Source organism: Aotus nancymaae, unplaced genomic scaffold (genome assembly GCF_030222135.1).
Source record: "Aotus nancymaae isolate 86718 unplaced genomic scaffold, 86718_ANA_hifiasm-v0.15.2.pri h1tg000019l, whole genome shotgun sequence".
Classification (NCBI taxonomy): domain Eukaryota; kingdom Metazoa; phylum Chordata; class Mammalia; order Primates; family Aotidae; genus Aotus; species Aotus nancymaae.
Window position 1 is genome coordinate 9,206,556 of NW_026988431.1, and position 18,485 is coordinate 9,225,040.

The 18,485-nt window shown below is 41.4% G+C and overlaps 1 protein-coding gene across 5 annotated transcripts in view; it reads left to right on the forward strand.

The window, feature by feature from the left end:
- The first annotated feature begins 322 nt into the window (after positions 1 to 322).
- Positions 323 to 18,485, forward strand: part of THRB (thyroid hormone receptor beta) — a 374,142-nt gene continuing 355,979 nt past the window's right edge. Inside the window, exon 1 of one of the 5 annotated variants that reach the window (XM_012435513.3) lies at positions 323 to 876. The gene's annotated coding sequence lies outside the window, so the exon portion shown is untranslated. Of the gene's footprint in view, positions 877 to 1,130; positions 1,310 to 1,747; positions 1,766 to 18,485 lie in introns of those variants that run through there. The other 4 variants (XM_064378613.1, XM_012435514.3, XM_012435512.3 and 1 more) reach the window with 4 other exon arrangements.

Consider the following 18,485-nt stretch of genomic DNA (forward strand, 5'->3'; position numbering starts at 1 on the left):
TCTTCCTGATTTTATCTGTACATTTCCAGGGCAAAGACAAATTAATAGGGCGGCCCTTCTGGGACCTGCGGAGTGTCTCAGCCCTGAACGCACCTCTCCCACGATATGCATTATGGCGGTGGGGGTGGGGGTGTCCTCCTTAAGGGCAGCCAGGCATCTCCCAAACTTCCATTCTCGGGTGGCGGTGGTGGTGAGAGAGCCGCCAGATGGCCGGGCCGGCGGCGGCCCCAGAAGGAGCCAGAGCGCCCCGTCCTCCCGACACGCGCCACAAGTGGTTTGGGAGCGGAGGGAGGAGCGCCGCGGCACGGGTCGCGCCGGTCGGGCAGGGCACAGAAGGCCAGGTCGTGCTCCTGGAAGACTCGCCCTCGGGTCCCCGTGTCACTCGCCCCACATTCTTTCCTTTTCTCCAACTAGAGTAATGACGCCCAAACCCACACCTACGCGCGCAGGCCATCGGGTGGGTGGACGCGCGGCCACCAAACCCACAGCACCTTCACCACGCCTGGGAGGGCACGGCCGGGATTAGGAGAAGGGGAAGCGCCAACACCTGGGAAGGCAGGTGCGGAAGCGGCCGGCCCCGGAACGGCGAGTGCGTAGGGCCCGGTGTCCGGGTCCGGAAGCCGGGCGCTGTGAGCGCGTCGGAGCGCGGGCCCCGAGCCTGGCAGGGGGCGTCAGTGCTGGCCGGGCAGCCCGGGGCGGTGGCGGCGGCGGGGTGTGCGGCCAGGAGGCCATTTCCTCGCTGCGCCCCTGGCGGAGCCGGGTTTGCCTGCTCTTGGCCGCCGCCGCCGCCGCGCGAGTCGGACCGCCGGGAGGGCTGAAGGGAAACCAGGTCACCGGTTCGCAGACTCCGCGCGGAGCAGGCGCCCCGGGCCCAGAGTAAGCAGTGTCCGGGGAGCGGGCCGGGGCGGGCAGGGCACGCGGGGGACTCGGAGAGGCGGGGACTCTGGTGCCCCGGCCACACTCTCTTCCTACGCCTATAAAAGTGGAGAGACCAGGGAGGTCCAGCGCGGCCGCCTCTGTTCGCCCAAGGAGTTGACATTTTGCAGGACTTGCGCGACGCCCAGTCGCCGGCGCTCCCCGGGACCCCGCCGCCGGGAGGAGGGGGCGGAGGAGGGTGGAGACTGCGGGGCTTGGCCAAGGAAGGCGCACATCCTCGGGCGGGCGGCCGTGACGCGGCGGGGATTAACTTTGCATGAATAATGTGAGTGCGCTTGGAAAAGAGACCTCCTGCTCCGCGGGCTCGGGGCAAGCGCCCGCAGGCTACCTTCCCCGGGCAGGGGCGCTCAACCCAACCGGCTCCAGGGCACTGGTAATTTGTCTGGAGGACCGCGCGGAGGCAGCGGGGTGAGGGGAGGAGGGGGCGACAGTTCCAACTGTCCACAGGGTGGGCGGGATGGTGACGGGGTGTCGCAGGAACCCGGAGGGGTGCGGGCGGCGAAGCGGAGCGCGCGCGGGTGGGCGGGCGTGGGTGGTGGGGGTGTCATCAGCCCGATTACCTGCCTCCGCGGGGCTTTTGCGCCCCGGATCTGGGAGGAGGTGCCCTCTCGTGTTCTGGCACTGCGCGGCGGCAGGCTGGGAGCCACGGCGTGGACAGTGGTGGAACAGGGTGGCTGGGAGCCCCCTCCAATCGCAGAGGCTCTGTTCCTCAAACCCCAAGCCCAGCTGTTGACATGTTCCTTGTGAAATGGAGTTTGGCATCCTCAGCGCCGAACCCAGTGGAAGTTTCCATGATGAGGAAGTTGTGTGACACGGGGGTTCGGAAAAGGTTGGCAGGCACGGGGGGAGGGTTAAAGGGATTGTGGGTCTCCCATCCCCCCTTTTTCGCCTGCCCCGGAACTCTGGGGCTTGGAAAGGAGAATTATCCTGAATGTTGGCGTGCGCTGTGGCCGGTGCCTGGCGACTGGGCTTCTCTCCGCCTCCTGGGGGCTCGGCGGGGATTTCGCTAGCCTCCTGGGTCGCGCTCCTTCGCTTTGCTTCTCTTGGCGTAGCATCTTCCTCTGGGTCGCCTCGAGTTGGTTGTGATACCAGTTGTGCCAGCTGTGTGACCTCCACCCCCTCGGAGAAGGACTCATTTGGGGAATTTTCGTTCTTAGTGGATTTTGTCCTTCTTAGCGGCAGTTGTCATTTTGGGGAAGGATTTCCCAATGACCGTTATGGGGTTATTATTAGTGCTAATTCTTAAGCCCTCTTATTTATTTTAAGGAGGGGAGAGGGAGGATATGAGATGAGTTTTTTTTTTTTTTTTAAGATTAAATGTACAAGTTTCCCCAAATGGAAAAATTTAAAAGAAGGATCTAGAAGCATAATAATTCTTAAAGTGAGTCAAAGAAAGGGAAGAGTTTACCTGAACAGCCAAGTTCAGACTCTCCGTTCTCCTTTCTCCACATACATTTAGGATTTTTGAAGATTCAAACACTGTGTAATCAGTAAACACATTTGAAATACATTCTTCCTCAGCATGTTATTGGTCTTGGGTACTAGTGAGATTCAGTTTTAAAGACCTGTTTTGAAGTTCAAGAAATTAAGCATTGCTTGCACAGGGTATTAATACCAAGCAGAGCAATTTATATAATGATAAATGCATTAGGTAATGTAGACCTGTTGGCCAATCTTCACATTATTTAGCCTTAGTTCAGTATGCTTATTTTAATTGTAAGACTGTATAGCATGCACTGCACACAAAGAAATAAAAATTGCATTTTAGACAACATGTTCATGATTCATTCTGAATATTCAGTGACTGACCTGCTCCCCAATTTACTTCTGCTTAATTCTTTCTAACTCTGAAATAAGTCAGAGGCTAGTAAACAATGAAAAACGTGTTTCAGTCCTAAGTATTTAAGCAGTTGATGTTTTTAGGATGTTTTCATGCTAGGTGGCTAAGTGTTTTAATTGAGTCAAATTCAGTACCAAGTGATTTGTTTGGCGTATTTTATACAAAGGCATTGGTAAACGATCATTTATTATTCGTGCATGTTAAATAAATATAACAGAATCTATTTTTACCTAATTTTGGAGATTTATTATATATTGGAAATGAGACCATCTGCTAGTAAATACAATTTGACTTTATTTTATAGCCGGTGAAAGTAAATAATACTGAGTATAGCTACAGAACTGTTTTTTTTTTTTTAGTGAAATAATTCCTGTTGGCATTACAATGCAAAGGTATACTTTTGTTGACATTGGAATATTGTTACATAAAGCAACTGACATTACAAAGAGGAATGTATATTCCATGTCTCTCCTTTCAGTTCTTTGTAGTAAATTCTGCCATAATTAGAGATGAATTAAGACAACTTCTTTTTTATCCATTATCTTTGGTAAAGGTGATTTCTTAACATCGCCTTTAGAGCAGAGAAAGTTGTGGATTCCTTTCCTTTCCTGGGGTTTTTGCAGTTGTTTAAAGCATGAGGTGTGTGGAGCCACAAATGGTATAGGATGTTTCTTTTTTTTAGTAAGCCCATCTTTTTGAAGGAAATCAGAGTAAAGGTGATTGGTTTCTTCAGCCTAGTCTTCTTAGTGTAAGGTTATGTGGCACCTTCTTAGAAAGCCTTTCCCTGACCACTTGAGCAAAGGCAGTCCCTCATTCCTTTTCAGACCCATCACACTGGTTTTATTTTGTTGTTGTTGTTGTTTGTTTGTTGTGTTCTTCGTTTTCTTTCCTCAATTGTATTTGCAGTCTGAATTGTTCATTTCAATTGATGTTTGTTGATTACCTGTTTCCTTGCCTAGGATATAGAGTCTGTGAGCACAGGACTCTTGACTGCCTCACTCACTCTTATTTTCAGCATCTAGAGCAATACTTGGCACGTGGTAGGTGCTGGATAAATCTTTGATGAATAAATTAATGATAGTGTCCAAATATTATGTTCTCAAAAATACCTGACTATGCATCCTAAGTGAGTACCAGCTGGGAATGCCAAGATCTGTGCTGTGTGTGTGTGTGTTGCACACATGCCATGCTTATATGGTTCACTCTTTGTTTATTTTTATCTCTCTCTTTCTTTTTGAAATAAACACTGGCCTTCCATTCTGTGTAGTGATTATGTAAAGAGTTATTTCCGCTAGTTCCTCCTAAGGGCATTTGCCTTGAGTACATGGAAATCCTCAGCAGCAGAGTTTTTCTTACATGTTACCTTGATCCCCGGAAGACATTGACCTTCAACTCCCTGAATTTTGGCAGAATCTTTATGAGTTCCAGAACCATTGTCAATGCTAAGAGTGAAATTCCAGGGACTAGACATCACTGGGTGATAGCAGTGTCTTCTCACTTAGCAGGTCCTGGAAGTGCCTCTGGCACTTTAATGGCAACCTTAAGTGGACCAACCAGTGCATGGTGGTACAATTTGGGCTGCAAAAGTGGTGATTGGGGAAGAGGCAAAATGCAATGGTCAGGATCTAACACAAGGTAGAAATAAATAACCTTTGGTGATAGATTTGAAAATAACCTGATAGTTATTATATGCTATTAGTTAAGTCAGTCAGCCTCTCTTTTTGCCCCCTTTTGCGCCTTCATAAAAGTATTCTGAACCAAATGATGGTGGAAAATATTGTATTATCTGAGATTTCAAGTAATCAGAGCATAATACTGAAGGAGTCATCTTCAAATTAATTATTTAGATAATTCATTAGTTATTAGAAACTCTTCCCAATTGAGAGCAAAAGGAAATTATAATTGAAGATTACAGTGACTTGTTTTTGTGTATAGAGTATCAGCTTTCATAAGTGTATCTGAGTAAATGCATAGTAAAAAATCCCACAAAATAAGACTGTTAAAAATAGGAAGGGAAGAAAGATCAAAATCTTGTAGAGGAGGGAAGATAATTAAACTACAATCCTAAGTGCTTACTGCTTTAGAGTATTTAATTTGGCTTTGAGCTTCTTAGTAGTAGCCAAGTTAACAGAAAAAAGGGGGTCTGGAGGTGGCATGCATTAAACTTGTAAGGATGGCACATGTAGAGTGCCTGCCATGGTGCATGCCAACTAGTATTTACTTGTATGAAATATCAAATTATATCATGGATAATACGTGAACTTCAGTTCTACAGAAAATGAAGTTAGGTTCTTTATATGGTCCTGTCTTTTACTAACTCTGGAATGGAAAAAAAATGCAGAAGACATAAGGGTGAAAAGTAACCCAGTATGTTTATCATTGGGGGCCTGAGCTACTATGTTCTATCAGTGGAGATTCTGGGGATAAACCCCAATGCAGAAATAAAGCTCAGGAAACCTAGATTGATTAACATGCTCTGTAAGCTAATTTTTCCAAATATCCAGTGTCTCAGCCACACTTTTGATTAGAGCAGTTTCAGAGGACAGGACAACCAGGTACTTGAAAATGACCCTATGGCCATAAACATCCCTGAACATGTGACCCCTGATGCTTTGTGCGTTAGTCTATATAGCTCTTATTACCCTGCAGGGCAGTTTGTTTCATTTCTGTCCCCATCTCTTAAGTTGTGATGAGGCACTATGCTTGGGTTTATTCATCTTTGACTCCCCAGAGCCTAGCAAAGAGCTTGGTACATGGGCACAGGTGAAACACCGTTGGAAGAATGAATGGAAGGGTAGAAAGGGCAGTGCTTCTCTTTCCCTTCTGGGTTGGTATTAAGTGTCATATTTGGACTTGGATTTGTCCAGAGTGAATGTTTGCTGCCTGTATTGCATCATATGTTCAGATCATAGCTGATTGTTTTGTTTGAAGGGCTTGTTCTAGTGTCAAAGCTGGTTGAGCAATTGATGGCAAGCTAACTCCTTGCTTTATTTAAAGTCATATTGATTCTTTGATTGATTCCTCATTCAGTCTACAAATATTTATGTACCTACTACGTACCTGGCCCTGCTAGCCATTTTTCAGTTTAGCATGCAGCCCAGTGACCTAAGAGACAACATATTTATACAAAAGGATTCTGAAATTGTCTCCATTGTAGGGAGATGGATACACCTACTGGAGTCTCTCATACAGCCCCTAAAAAAATAGTTATTTTATATCTGAGGGGGTGATTGTGATTTCTGTAGCCCTTATATTAATGTGAATTAATATTAATGTAAATTCTAGCAAGACTCACTCAAGAATCTCTTGTATACAAGTAGTAGGGGAGTTGAATATATTTAGGCTGGTGAGTTTCTGATTTAAAATGTTCACTCTCCAATTTAAGTTCCCAAACCTGTTAGTCAATTTTGGCATTTAAACAAGTTGGGGGGAGTGTCCAAATTACTGAGTCACAAATAATATATTTCCATATCTTCCTCTCAGGAATCTGGCCAGCTGACATCTAGAATAGTGATCTATGCTCAATGCTAATGTTATTTGGTCCCTACTGTCCTAATTTCAAGGGGCTTTGAAGTCTTTATGTACTGGAAGCTCTTCTTGTGCCGTGCTATTTTTATTGAGTTGAGAAACAGTTCTGCTGTAAACCTAAGGATATTTTCCAAATAGCAAATCAAAGGAGTCTGGAATTAGGTCCTAGGCACCTTGACTGTCCTGAGAACCATACTGTAGATTTTCCATCATGACAGTCAGTCCTAACAATATGATATACTGCCTGGACGATGTTTCTGATGGATATAGATGTGCTTGATAATAGGACTCATCTCTCTTGCCTCAGACACATTACATCTGCACAGAAGGCAGATCTACCTGTAACAACCCAGAATATCTGCACTTCAGTCTTTTGCAAGCAGATATAACCTTATACTGTCTGCTGGTCAGTGCTTACCAGAAATTAAATGATATTGGTAGAGTAGTTTAAATCTTTAACCACTAAAATCATTCAATTGATTTTATTGTTTGACCAACATCAATCGATATGTTGAAAATTATCCTAAGAAGCAATATTTTTATTTAAAAAAAAACTTTTATGGCAAAATAACTTAAAGGAACTTAACAAAAACCCTTTGTGATATCATCTTACTAGTTTATTTGCTAAAAGCAAGCAGTTATTTGGTATTTGTCAGACAGGGTCTGCTGTCTATTAAATCCATTTTCCAGTTACTACTCATTCATTTAAGGCAGTGCAGGATCTTGAAATATTTTTTTAGCAGTTAAGAAATATTGAATAGTTTACTTTATTCTAGTTCTTTGAAAATTACTGAACAATGGACAGTGTGCAAGTCATTGACATCTGTCTCAGATCTTCTGGGACAATTGTGATTTAGAGATTTTTAAAAAACCCAGAAGGCAAATTCATGGTCCAGCTCGTCACACTGAAGAAGCTTGTGGCTTACATATCTCAACTCACTTTTGTCTTCCTGATCTGCATGTTTTATCCAACTTTTATTTTTCCTAATCCTGCTTTAACAACTACTATATGTAGTTTATTCCTTATCATATGTACACATGCACAAACACCTAAATACATATGTGCATTTGTGTTCTAAGAGTGGATTGCAGATGAGGCATATATAATTTGGAAAGGATTGGTCTGGAGTGATTTGCTCATTCAACTTCCTACTTCCAAAAGAGGGTCTTCAGGGAGTCATGGCTTCTCTTCTGTGATCAATAATTTAGGCATTTATAAGAAAGTCATGAGTGACAAGTTTATTAAAACAAAAGGATGGACAAAGGAATGTAGATTGACAGCAGGCATGTCTTCTTTATTTGGGAATATACTTACTTGACTCCTCTTGAGGCTCAGGAATGTTTGTGATGAGGAAGATTGAGAAGATCATCATGGTGTTAGTAGCATAATATATGACCCTGACATTCAGGAACCTGTTGAGTATTCTAACTCTTGTGACATGTTGTTCATTAGTTCTCAAGATGGTTCAGATATACTTCTTCCCTTTACAATTTGTTTCTCTTGGGACTATTTTTCCTGATTTCATCAATGTCTACACAAAGCAGATGCTCAGAAAAGAATGATTGATGATAACAATCATTATGTTCCTGGGGCTTGGTCATCTTTTTTCACATTTCTATCTTAAGTGTATAAATGTCTTACCAACTGGCATGTCCATACATGCAGAGTCTGTCTCTGTGACAAATGTGTGTCATTTTCTCAGATACAGTGGAAAAGGCACCGCTTGTCTCTGGCTTCTGCTGTGATTCCCATGCTCAGCTTCTAAATCACAGTGAGAAATGCTACAGTCACCTTGATGTCCCAAGCCACAAACCCGGTCATTGTTTTCAGTCCCCTCTACTTGCTCCTGAATATCTTGGCAGATGCTGGTCTTATATTACTTTTTACTTCTTTTACTACTCTATTTGTTTATTTTACTCTAAGCTCAATTACATTTGGGAAATCTTGATTTTAACAACTTGATGTAAAAGTTTTCAGAGCCTATTTTTATACTAGCCTGCATGATAAATGTCCAAGAATGGGGAGAGCAGATAGCAAAATTCATTTGATCACTGTATTGTATTCTCTCTCTCTGTGTGTGTGTGTGTGTGTGTGTGTGTGTGTGTAAACCCTCAAGAGGCAAAAGGCAAAAGTTCAGCACAATAGGTTGTGAGGAACAGTTCACTACATCATACTTTTAAAAATCAGGCTCATATGTTTTAACCTTTTAGTATGTTTCATAAAAAGTGATACATCAAATGAGTATATCTAGCACCACAGCAGGACCTTTTTGCTTTCTCTTTCTCTCTCTCTTTCTCTCTCTCTCTCTCTCTCTCACACACACACACACACACATACACGCACAACTTGTATACAACAGCTTGTATGCACCACTGGTTAATACTGCCCATTGTTGAAGTATTTTGCAACAATGTAAAAGTCCTGCCTCATTTCTGTCCCTTTGAAAACATTATAATCGTAATCTTTTCTTGACTTTCTTTCTGATGTTTAGATGTATTAATTTACATAAGCTGGAGAATGGTTTATATCTGCTGTATTTCTAAATTTACTTTTAGAATTTTACCTAAGCTTGGTCAGGCGCGGTGGCTCACGCCTGTAATCCCAGCACTTTGGGAGGCTGAGGTGGGTGGATCATGAGGTCAAGAGATCAAGACTATCCTGGCCAACATGGTGAAACCCCATGTCTACTAAAAATACAAAAAAAAAAAAAAAATAGTTGGGCGTGGTGGTGAGCACCTGTAGTTCCAGCTACTTGGGAGGCTGAGGCAGAAGAATAGCTTGAACCTGGGAGGCAGAAGTTGCAGTGGACTGAGATCGTGCCACTGCACTCCAGCCTGATGACAGAGTGAGACTCTGTCTTAAAAACAAACAAACAAACAAACAAAAACAATTACCTAGGCTTCACTGCAATTTCTGCTATGCTTCCAACATTTGGAGATCTAGAATAATGTATTTGTATCTGAATTGTAGCTACAACAGGGAATAGAATAAGGTTGTTTAGTCGTTGTGTTATTTTTCTTTAAAACAAAAGGAACTAAGGGAAACTTACACAGAAAATATTTTTTGAAACAATTTAAGTTATGACCTATGTAGATTATGAACCTATACATTTGCCCTGTAATGTAGCGGTTAGAAGGGATTTGAAAAGCATCTCATCCTCCTGAGGCCGTGTGAGAAAAAAAATCCTAGTCATCTGGTTTATTAATCTATCTCACACTCCATAGGTTCATAAATATAAGGTATTGCTAAAGTGAAGGCATACTCTAGAATATACTGCACATGCGTTCATGTATTATTGATAAAGAATGTGTGTTTCTTTCGATTTATCTTTATTGAAGCTGCCACAAAAACCAAGCCTTATAATAAGTAATCTTTTTCTTCTGGAGTTTGTCCATTGGTCACAAATACATGGGGCATCTGCCAGGTCCTAGACACAATGGTAAGTGACAAGACACTGTGGGAGAGCATTTAAAAATCCTTGTTGTATTGATGAGCTGCTCAGAAACTTCTGGGGCAATCTACAGGAGGTAATTTAGTGTAGACTAGTGTTTCTCAGTAGAGGTGCTGTTTGCATTTTGAGCCAGTAATTCCTCTGCACTATTGGTATTTGGGGCCAGATAATCCTTTGCTGTGGAGGGCTGTCATGTGTATTATAGGATGTTTCGCAGCATTGCTGTCTTCTACTCACTAGATGCCAATAACTCCTGCCACCCATTTTTGTTGTGACCATCAAAAATGCCTCCAGATATTGTTGGATGTCTACTGGGAGGCAAAACTGCCCCCATTGAGAACAACTGGTGTAGAGGTTAGGAATTGGGCCGGTGGAGTGGGAAATGTGTGGATTTGTGTTCTGGTTTCACCTGGCTTTGTTGCATGTGTTTGGTTTCCTCATCTATAACATGTAAAGATTAAATGAAATAATGTAGCTCTTGAATCATAGTCAAGTATTTCTTATTAGCTATTTGTAGTAGTGGTAGCATTGATACTTTAGTAGGCAATTATAATATTCATAAGTTCTATGACATAGTTAAGTACAATGTACATTGTGGGACCACATGGGGTGGGAGGGTTCTAGGCGGAAACAAACACGATATGGATATGAAGTGAAAGTAAAAGTATGAAGCATTTCGGAAATTGTAAGGAGCTCGGCCTGACTCATGTGCAAAGGACTATAAATGAGGCCATGGGAGCAGGCAGGAGTCAGATGGTGAGGACTTTCCTGGGCACAATAAGGAAGATTGACTTTGTCTTGATAGCTTGAAGAGACTTAAGAATGTTCAGCAAATCTGATTTTTTATTTTAGAAGAGTTCTTTGGGATGGGTCTTGAGTGGGAGAGAGACTGAAGGTGATGAGCCCAGTTAGAGACTCTTAGAATAGTCCACTGAGAGATGATGCCTGCTGGAGCCGAGGCAGTTATATATTGCTGTTATGTCTCTGGGAACAGATTTCACTTTCTCCGAGATGTGGCAAAATTTTTCTAATTTAATTCCAATAATGAATATTTTTAGCAAGCTAGCTCTACATTTGGGGGAATTTCAAGTTTAATTTGAAAGCAGATTACATGATAGATTCTCTTTAAAATGTTTTCAAGTGGAGCTTAATTTAAAGACCATCTCACAGCCTATTCATAGTTGAATATTACTTCAAGGGCTTCTCTGCCATTGTATGTACAGCTCCTCTGACAGAAATGTATTTCTATATGACTACATTGAAATGGCATTGACGTTGTTGTGTTGAGATGCATTATTTACTGTGAAGTGTTTTCATATTTAATGTTAAGTTATTTTCTGATGGGGATTTTATTTCTTGAACGATCAAGATTAGAAATGGGTGAAGACTATGAATGAATGAATGCAGGCATGGGTGGCTTTATGGAAATATCACCGAATTAAGAATAAAAATACTTTGGACAAGTCTCTTGGCTTATCTGAGCTTTAACTTTTAGTCATAAAATGATACTTGTAGATAATTAGATAATCTCAAAGTTATCTTTAGCCCAGGGGTTACAAACATTATCTATAACAGGCTATATCATAAATATTTTAGGCTTTTCAGGACACACAGTCTCTGGTGAAACTAATTCTACTGCCATTGTAGTACAAAACTGGCCATAAACAATATGTGAACAAATGGTGTGGCTGTGTACCAATAAAACTTTATTTACAAAACAGGTAATAGGCTACAGTTTATTAACCCCGGTAGCCCATCACTGTCTAATAGAAATAGAATGTGAGCCATATATATAATTTAAAATTCTTCTAGTAGTCACATTAAAAATAAGAAAAAAGCAACCAGTAAGGTCAAGTTCAATACTATATTTTATTTTACCTAATATATTTAAAATATTATCAACATGTAATCATTATAAGAATATTAAGAATATATTTCACTTTTTAAAAAGTGAAATTCCTTTTGATATCTGGTGTGTATTTTACACTTGCAACACATCTTAACTCAATAGCCATTTATGGCAAGTAGCTACTGTAATTTGATGACAGGACTCTAGAGTTAAAACTCTTAGATTCTATCAAATTCCATGCAAAAGTAAATTATATGCATTAATTCAAGTGATTGAGATGTTTTTTTTTCTTGCCAGATATATTGGTTAGTAAAACACCATCTACACTCAAAAATAAAATAAAAATGAACATTGGCTCAAACAAATGAAGTTTATTTTTCATTCATGTAAGTTGAAAATTGCTGTTCCTGATTGACTGATGGCTCTGCTCCACAGTGATTCAGGGGTTCCTCTGGTCCTGGATTCCTCCATCTTCAGGACATGGCTCCCAGGTCATGGGCTCATTGCATCAGACCACTGAAAGGGGAACCAGAAAGTGAAAAGTATGCTGACTTCTTAACCACCTTGGCTTGGAAGAAACACATAATCACTTTGTTCACATTCCGTTGGTGAGAACAAATCACATGTCCCCCACCTAAATGAAGTGGGATGGGATGAAAATATAGTCCCTATTGGGAAGCTGCTTTTCAGTGATGTCTCTATGCTGTGGAAAGGGGAGCAAGAATTTGGTGAGCAGTGGATTGTCTTTGCCACACTGTGCTACTGTTTTTTAATTCAATGAGGTAGCTAAGTTCTATCTTTTTGTGCCATACCACCCTCCTATCTGACCTAATTCTGTTTTCCTACTTCCTTCTCACCCTTATGGGGTCATCTTTAACCTTGCTAGACCTGGTTTTACCTTTTTGTCTTTGACTATCATTTATATTTCCTTGATAAATCTATGTGGTTCATACTATGCAAAGAGTGTTGGGAACTTGCTGATGAATCCTCATATCATTGTCAGCACATTACTAACATTCTTATTATTTTAAAGAGAACTAAAATTTAAAATAGAGATGTCAGAAAACAAAAGCCAGACCTGATTCTTGGTATGTTGACAGAGGTACTGAAGCGATTTTTCGTGGAATAATTTTATAAGAGTTTTAGATTGTTTAAATAAATGACTCTACATAATATCTTGACGTAAAAAATATGAATTTTCCTAATATTTAACCTAGTATTTATGCTATAATTTCTTACTATAATGAGACACACTCTCTTCTAGTCCAAAAGAATATTTGCTTGTTTTCTTCTCAAATTATAAGTGTGTTTTATCAAATACTCAGCCAGGTCTATAGAAATGAAAGAAATATAAGGAACATGAATAATAGAAGTGAGGTAAATAAAAAGAACAAAGAAAATCTTTTCTTCTAATTATGCATATTTTACCTTTTTGGAAACATTATCATTTTATTATTATTAATAATATTTTAAGAAGATACAAAGGACACATACATTTTAGATTATTAAGACTAACCAATGATAAGAAGTATCATGCTGAGAACATATAAAAGAAATATAAACAACATATGCCTTTATATTTGACTGGATAAGGCTGTCTTCCACTTCACAAGCCTATTTCTGATTTAAAAAATTTTTGATAATTAAAAATTGCAATATTAAGAAGTTAATTCTGATAATGTCTGTCAGGTACAGAATCTAGCCAACTGTTAATATCCCATAATAGGTGAGTAATAATGCTCTCAATCCCCAGTTTATTTCTGGTCTGTGATTGAGGTCTCTAGGACTCAGCATATCCCACAGCAGTGGGCTCCAATGTGTCCGATTTTAATGCTCTGTCATAGAGCAGGGAAAAGAAACCCCCTTCTCTTACTGGCTGAGTGTATTGTGAGAGGGTGGAAGCTGGGGGTCCTGGGTCCTGGATTGGTTGGGAGATAGGACACTGGAGAGAGAGAGAGAGATCAGGAGGTGGTGTTTAAGGGAAGGGTAGGCATCTACACCTGTGTTGAAAGGCAGACTGAGTTGGATGCCTGGCTTTGCTGCCTTCCAGCTATGGTCTCTCTGGCAAGTTTAATCTCTTTGAACTTCAGTCACTCTATCTTTGCAATGGAAATAATGTTGGTATTTACTTCGCAGCACTGTGGAAGAAATTACATGAGATAACGGCTATAAACTGCTTAGCCAGGAATAAATTATTATCTGTTTATTGGTAACAATCTCTGTTTTATAGATGACCTAGTATTTTTCAGCTTCAAAGATGTGTGTTCTCTAGTCAGTTGTCCAAGTCAGTGAACATTCGGGGTTTGCAAAAAGTAAGTATAACAGGTGCTCAGTTACCTGTGCAGGATTCCCTTGTTCTTGATTTTTTTTTTTACAGTCCCTATTCAAACTTCTGTCCCTTGGAGTCCAATGCATATTATCCCCCACTTATGTTTCAGTTTGATTTCCCTATATCCTTTATTCAAGGAGCTCTTGAAATCCTGCCCTGATAAATTAGGATTGAGATTACAATTCTTTCTGGTTCTGCCCCACTGAAACATGCCACTCCAATGACAGGTTCCCTCACCCCTTTGTCCACAGGTAATATTATGTGTTTAGTCACTTGCTATATATCTATATTTCTTCACTGTTCAGTGTCTACACCCCTTATTTGTCAATGAGATATTTCTTTGCTAGATTTTAAGTTCTAAGAGGGCAAGGACTGTGTGTTAAACAAGTTCGGTCCAGTTTAGAAGGAAAACCCAGCAGGTAGGTGCTGAGTAATACTTTCCTGATGTTTTGACCAACCACGAGTAAGCTCTTTTCATATAATTAGGATGAATCTAATTTTAAAATGAGCAACCGCGTGTCCTCAGATGAACCAGAATATACACTTACAAGGCCCTGCTGTCCTGCATTATAAATAAGGGAATAGGTTGTCCTGCAGAAAAGCTCTGCTGTTGTTTTCTTTTTTCTTAAAAAAAAAAAAAAAGGAAACTCATCCACACGCATAAGAACTGAGATAGGAGATCTTCTCAATTCCTCAAGTAAGTTGGCAAGAATTCAGGGCCCCAAAGTGGATGTTCTCTGCAAAGATGAAACCTAGCAAAAATCCACACTCTGATGATTCGTAAGGAAACTTGGTTAAGAATGGCTTATGGTGAAAAGACCCAGAGCTTGGCTGCCTGATTCTTCAACTTGTATGACAGCAATAACTTCCTTAGGTGACAGGTTCAAGTTTCTTCAGGGATGATATTGTGAGACTGTTCAGAAAATGTCAAGCTCCGTCACTTTTTAAATTTTCTTTTCACTGATAGGAGGAACGCCTTGGACATAGCTCCTGTGGCAGCCTTCACAATGCCTAGCTTTCTTCTGGCCTGTTATTTCTTAAGATTTTTAGCATCTCAGAATTCTATTACATGGAAGACGAGTGATTAGACTTTGCCATGAAGGGATTTTATTATACAGTTTCTTTCTCTTCATTGTTTAGCAGTTTTTTGAAATAACTGCTTCATTTTTGCTCTTTTGTGGTTTTAAATCCCCACCAGCAATTTGTTAAAGTTTTCTTTGAACGATGCCAGTTGTCAGTCTTCCTCTTTGCCTCTTCCCAGAATTATAGTAAGAGTCCATTCTTGGAGTCAAGTGTTGTTACTTATTAGAGTTCTTGTACGAGTTTGACTTTAGGGGCATTGGAGACTAATAAGGAGTATGCGTGTGCTCCAGAGTCATTTGATCCCTGCCATCCTTGAGCAAAAGATATGGTTTTGCTTTTTCTGTTAATGAGAGGGAATGGGATGTGCCGCAAGTTGTATTTCTTTTTTTTCTTTTTTTGAGGTGGAGTCTTGCTCTGTAGTCCAGGCTGGAGTGCAGTGGCATGATCTCGGCTCACTGCAATCTCCGCTTCCCCAGGTCCTGGTTCAAGCAATTCTCCTGCTCAACCTCCCGAGTAGCTGGGATTACAGGTGTTCACCACCACACCCAGCTGATTTTTGTATTTTTAGTAGAGACAGGGTTTGACCATGTTGGCCAGGCTGGTCTTGAACTCCTGACCTCATGATCTGCCCACCTCAGCCTCCCAAAGTGCTGAGATTACAAGTGTGAGCCACCATGCCTGGCCCCCAAAGTTGTATTTCTAATGGTCTGAGAGAAGTGGATCCTCTGAGGATTCTGAGCCCAGGACTTTGGGGATGCAAAAATTGGCCAATCTCTAGTAATCCTGAGGTCCCTCCTAAGGGAAGGGATACTGTGGACCCAGAGAGCTCTTACATCAGAGGAACCTGAGGATCAAGTACTTTCCAGTCCCATATTCTTTCAAAAGACTGGCCATCATTTTGGGCTCCCCAGAAGCAAATTCTGAGATGAACATTCAAGTGCAAGTGATTTTTAGGGGGAGGTAAAGAAAGCAACAATAGGAAATTGGGGAAGAGCCTGGCAGGGACAGCAGCCAGTAAAGTGGGCATTATCAAATCAGTTAAGCATTGTGGGCATCTGGAGCTTAGTCACACTGGGAGACTCTTAGACAGCATGGAACACTCGTCTCATGGTTGATCCATCCTAAAGGCAAGAGAGTAGGTACTTACTTACCAAAATCTGTCAGGCATTTGTTGGGGACTGCCTCCAGAGGCAGATGATTCCCTGGCATTTCAGGACCATCACTTGGGCAGCCAAGAGCAATCCTCCAGGCAAAGGAACGAAGGTGCTGGCAGTCAGAAGTCAAGGTCATAGGCATTGAAGTGGTGCCATGGGAGTATAGTCAAGGCACCAGCGGCATCTACCAGCAGGGCAGCCTGTAACCCCCACTTCCACCTGAGGATTGTTGGCCTCATTTGGACTTTTGCATGGTTCTCATGAGGAGTGGTCAGCTTTTAGCTGGAACACTAAGCTGACCACACCAGCAACTGATTTGGGATCTACTAAAGAGGAATCCCTTGAAACGAGAGCCACAGCCAGATCTCCCACTGCCTTCCTCAGCCCCATCATCTTCCTCACATACTGTCTTCTTTCTCTAAAACCTTATTTTCCACCTGAGACAGCCTGTTGGTCATGGTGAGTGCATTCTCTCTCCTAATAGCTTCTGTTCTTGTCTCTACCGTGCCCTGTGTTCCCCTGGAGCAAGGTTTCTTGGCCTCAGAACTGTTAACATTTTAGAGCACATAATTTTTTTTGGTGGGGGAGGGGGCTGCCTTGTGCATTGTAGGATATTTAGCAGCATCTCTGGCTTCTTCCTACTGGATCTTATTAGCACTGCTTCCCCCATCCCCTGCCACAGTTACGACAATCAAAAATTTCTCCAGACATTGCCTAGTATCCTCTTGGGGGCATAATCATCCCTGTCGGAAACCACCGTTTAGACTTTAGTTCTAAATTGCCCCCTAAGCTTTTCATCAGTTATAGTTGTTCCTTCATCATGATGATCCTAGTCCTTATGGGGTGAGGAGAGATATTTCCAAATCTAGAAAATTGGAATATTTTCTCCAGTTGATTCTGACACACCTCCTGCTCCATGGGCCAGTACTCTACTCTACCCAGAAATCAGGAATCATTATCCTACACTTGCACTCTCTCTCTCACTGCCTCTTCCTATCCTTCTCCCCTCTTTTCTCTTTTTTTCTCTTCCTCTCTTTTTTCCCCATCTGCATTGTAAACAACTGCAATTTGGAGAATTCCACTTTTCACTTCTGCCTCCTTTTTAAAGGTTTCTGCTCAGTACAATAAAGCAAACACTGTTATGGCAAATCAGCTAATAAAGTATGTAGTAAGATGTAACATATTTTTAAAATTATGTTCATCCATTCATTCTTTTGTTATCAGACATTTATTCAGCACCAAATATGTGCCAGATGCATGCTTGGGTATAGTAGTGAACAATACATTCTCTGTCCCTCCAGATACGTACAAAAAATGATGACATAAAAGACAGCGTCCTCAAAATTAAAAATATTTTTATTTTATCCATATATGCATACTTCAAATTCTGGAGACTGAAAGTACAAAAACCCAGTATTGTACCAGAAACAGTTACGATGACTGGCTCAACATTTCCTAGTTTGGTAATTCTAACTATGTCGTTTAGAATTATGAAATGATGCCTTGAATGATAGGATTTACTTCTTCACATTAAGACGTATTTTTAGGAACACAGACCGTTTTGACAAGTGAATTTCACAGTTTAAGTTCCTTAAATAAAATGTTAATACATATTTCACAGTCTTTGTTTGGATCCCCTTTTGCTGGTTTTCTGTAACCTGTTTCTGCTTTGCCTGATCTAGTAGCTGTCCACATATTCAGGTAATCCACTTTTAAGTAGCTTCCAAACAATCAGAAACAGGATTGCATTGCTGGTACTTTTTTGGACAGGTGTAGATTATGGAGAAAGGAAATGGGATAAAGATCACAGAGGAGGAGATTATGATGGTGCCGATGTCACTGAGAGATCTACTGACCGGATGTTGCCTTCTTTTGCTGCATTGTGTGTGCTGTACATATCCTGTGTTAGGGCCCTTGTTTCGGCAGCATTAGCTATAAGGTGGTGGCATGTCCTATGCAGTTATTTCTGTATTTCTGTTATGTCTGTTCCTCTCAGTCTCCTCAGACTGACTTCCATACCCTCATTTCTCAAGAATGTGGTGCCCCCGGACCAGGAGTATATGCACCACCAAGAGCTGATTAGAAATGGGGTCTAGAGCCTCAGCCCAGACCTGCTGAACCCAGAATCTGCATTTAAACAAGGTCCCCAAGGGATTCATATGCGTTGGAGTTTGGGTTCACTTTGGAGTTTGAGAAGCACTTTTGTTCTCCTCCTACTTTTCTACATCTATTAAATTTTAAAACTGCAGAAAACAAATTATAGAAGGATTAACATGGTAACCCTGTTGTGTATTGACTAACCCAAGTTTTACAA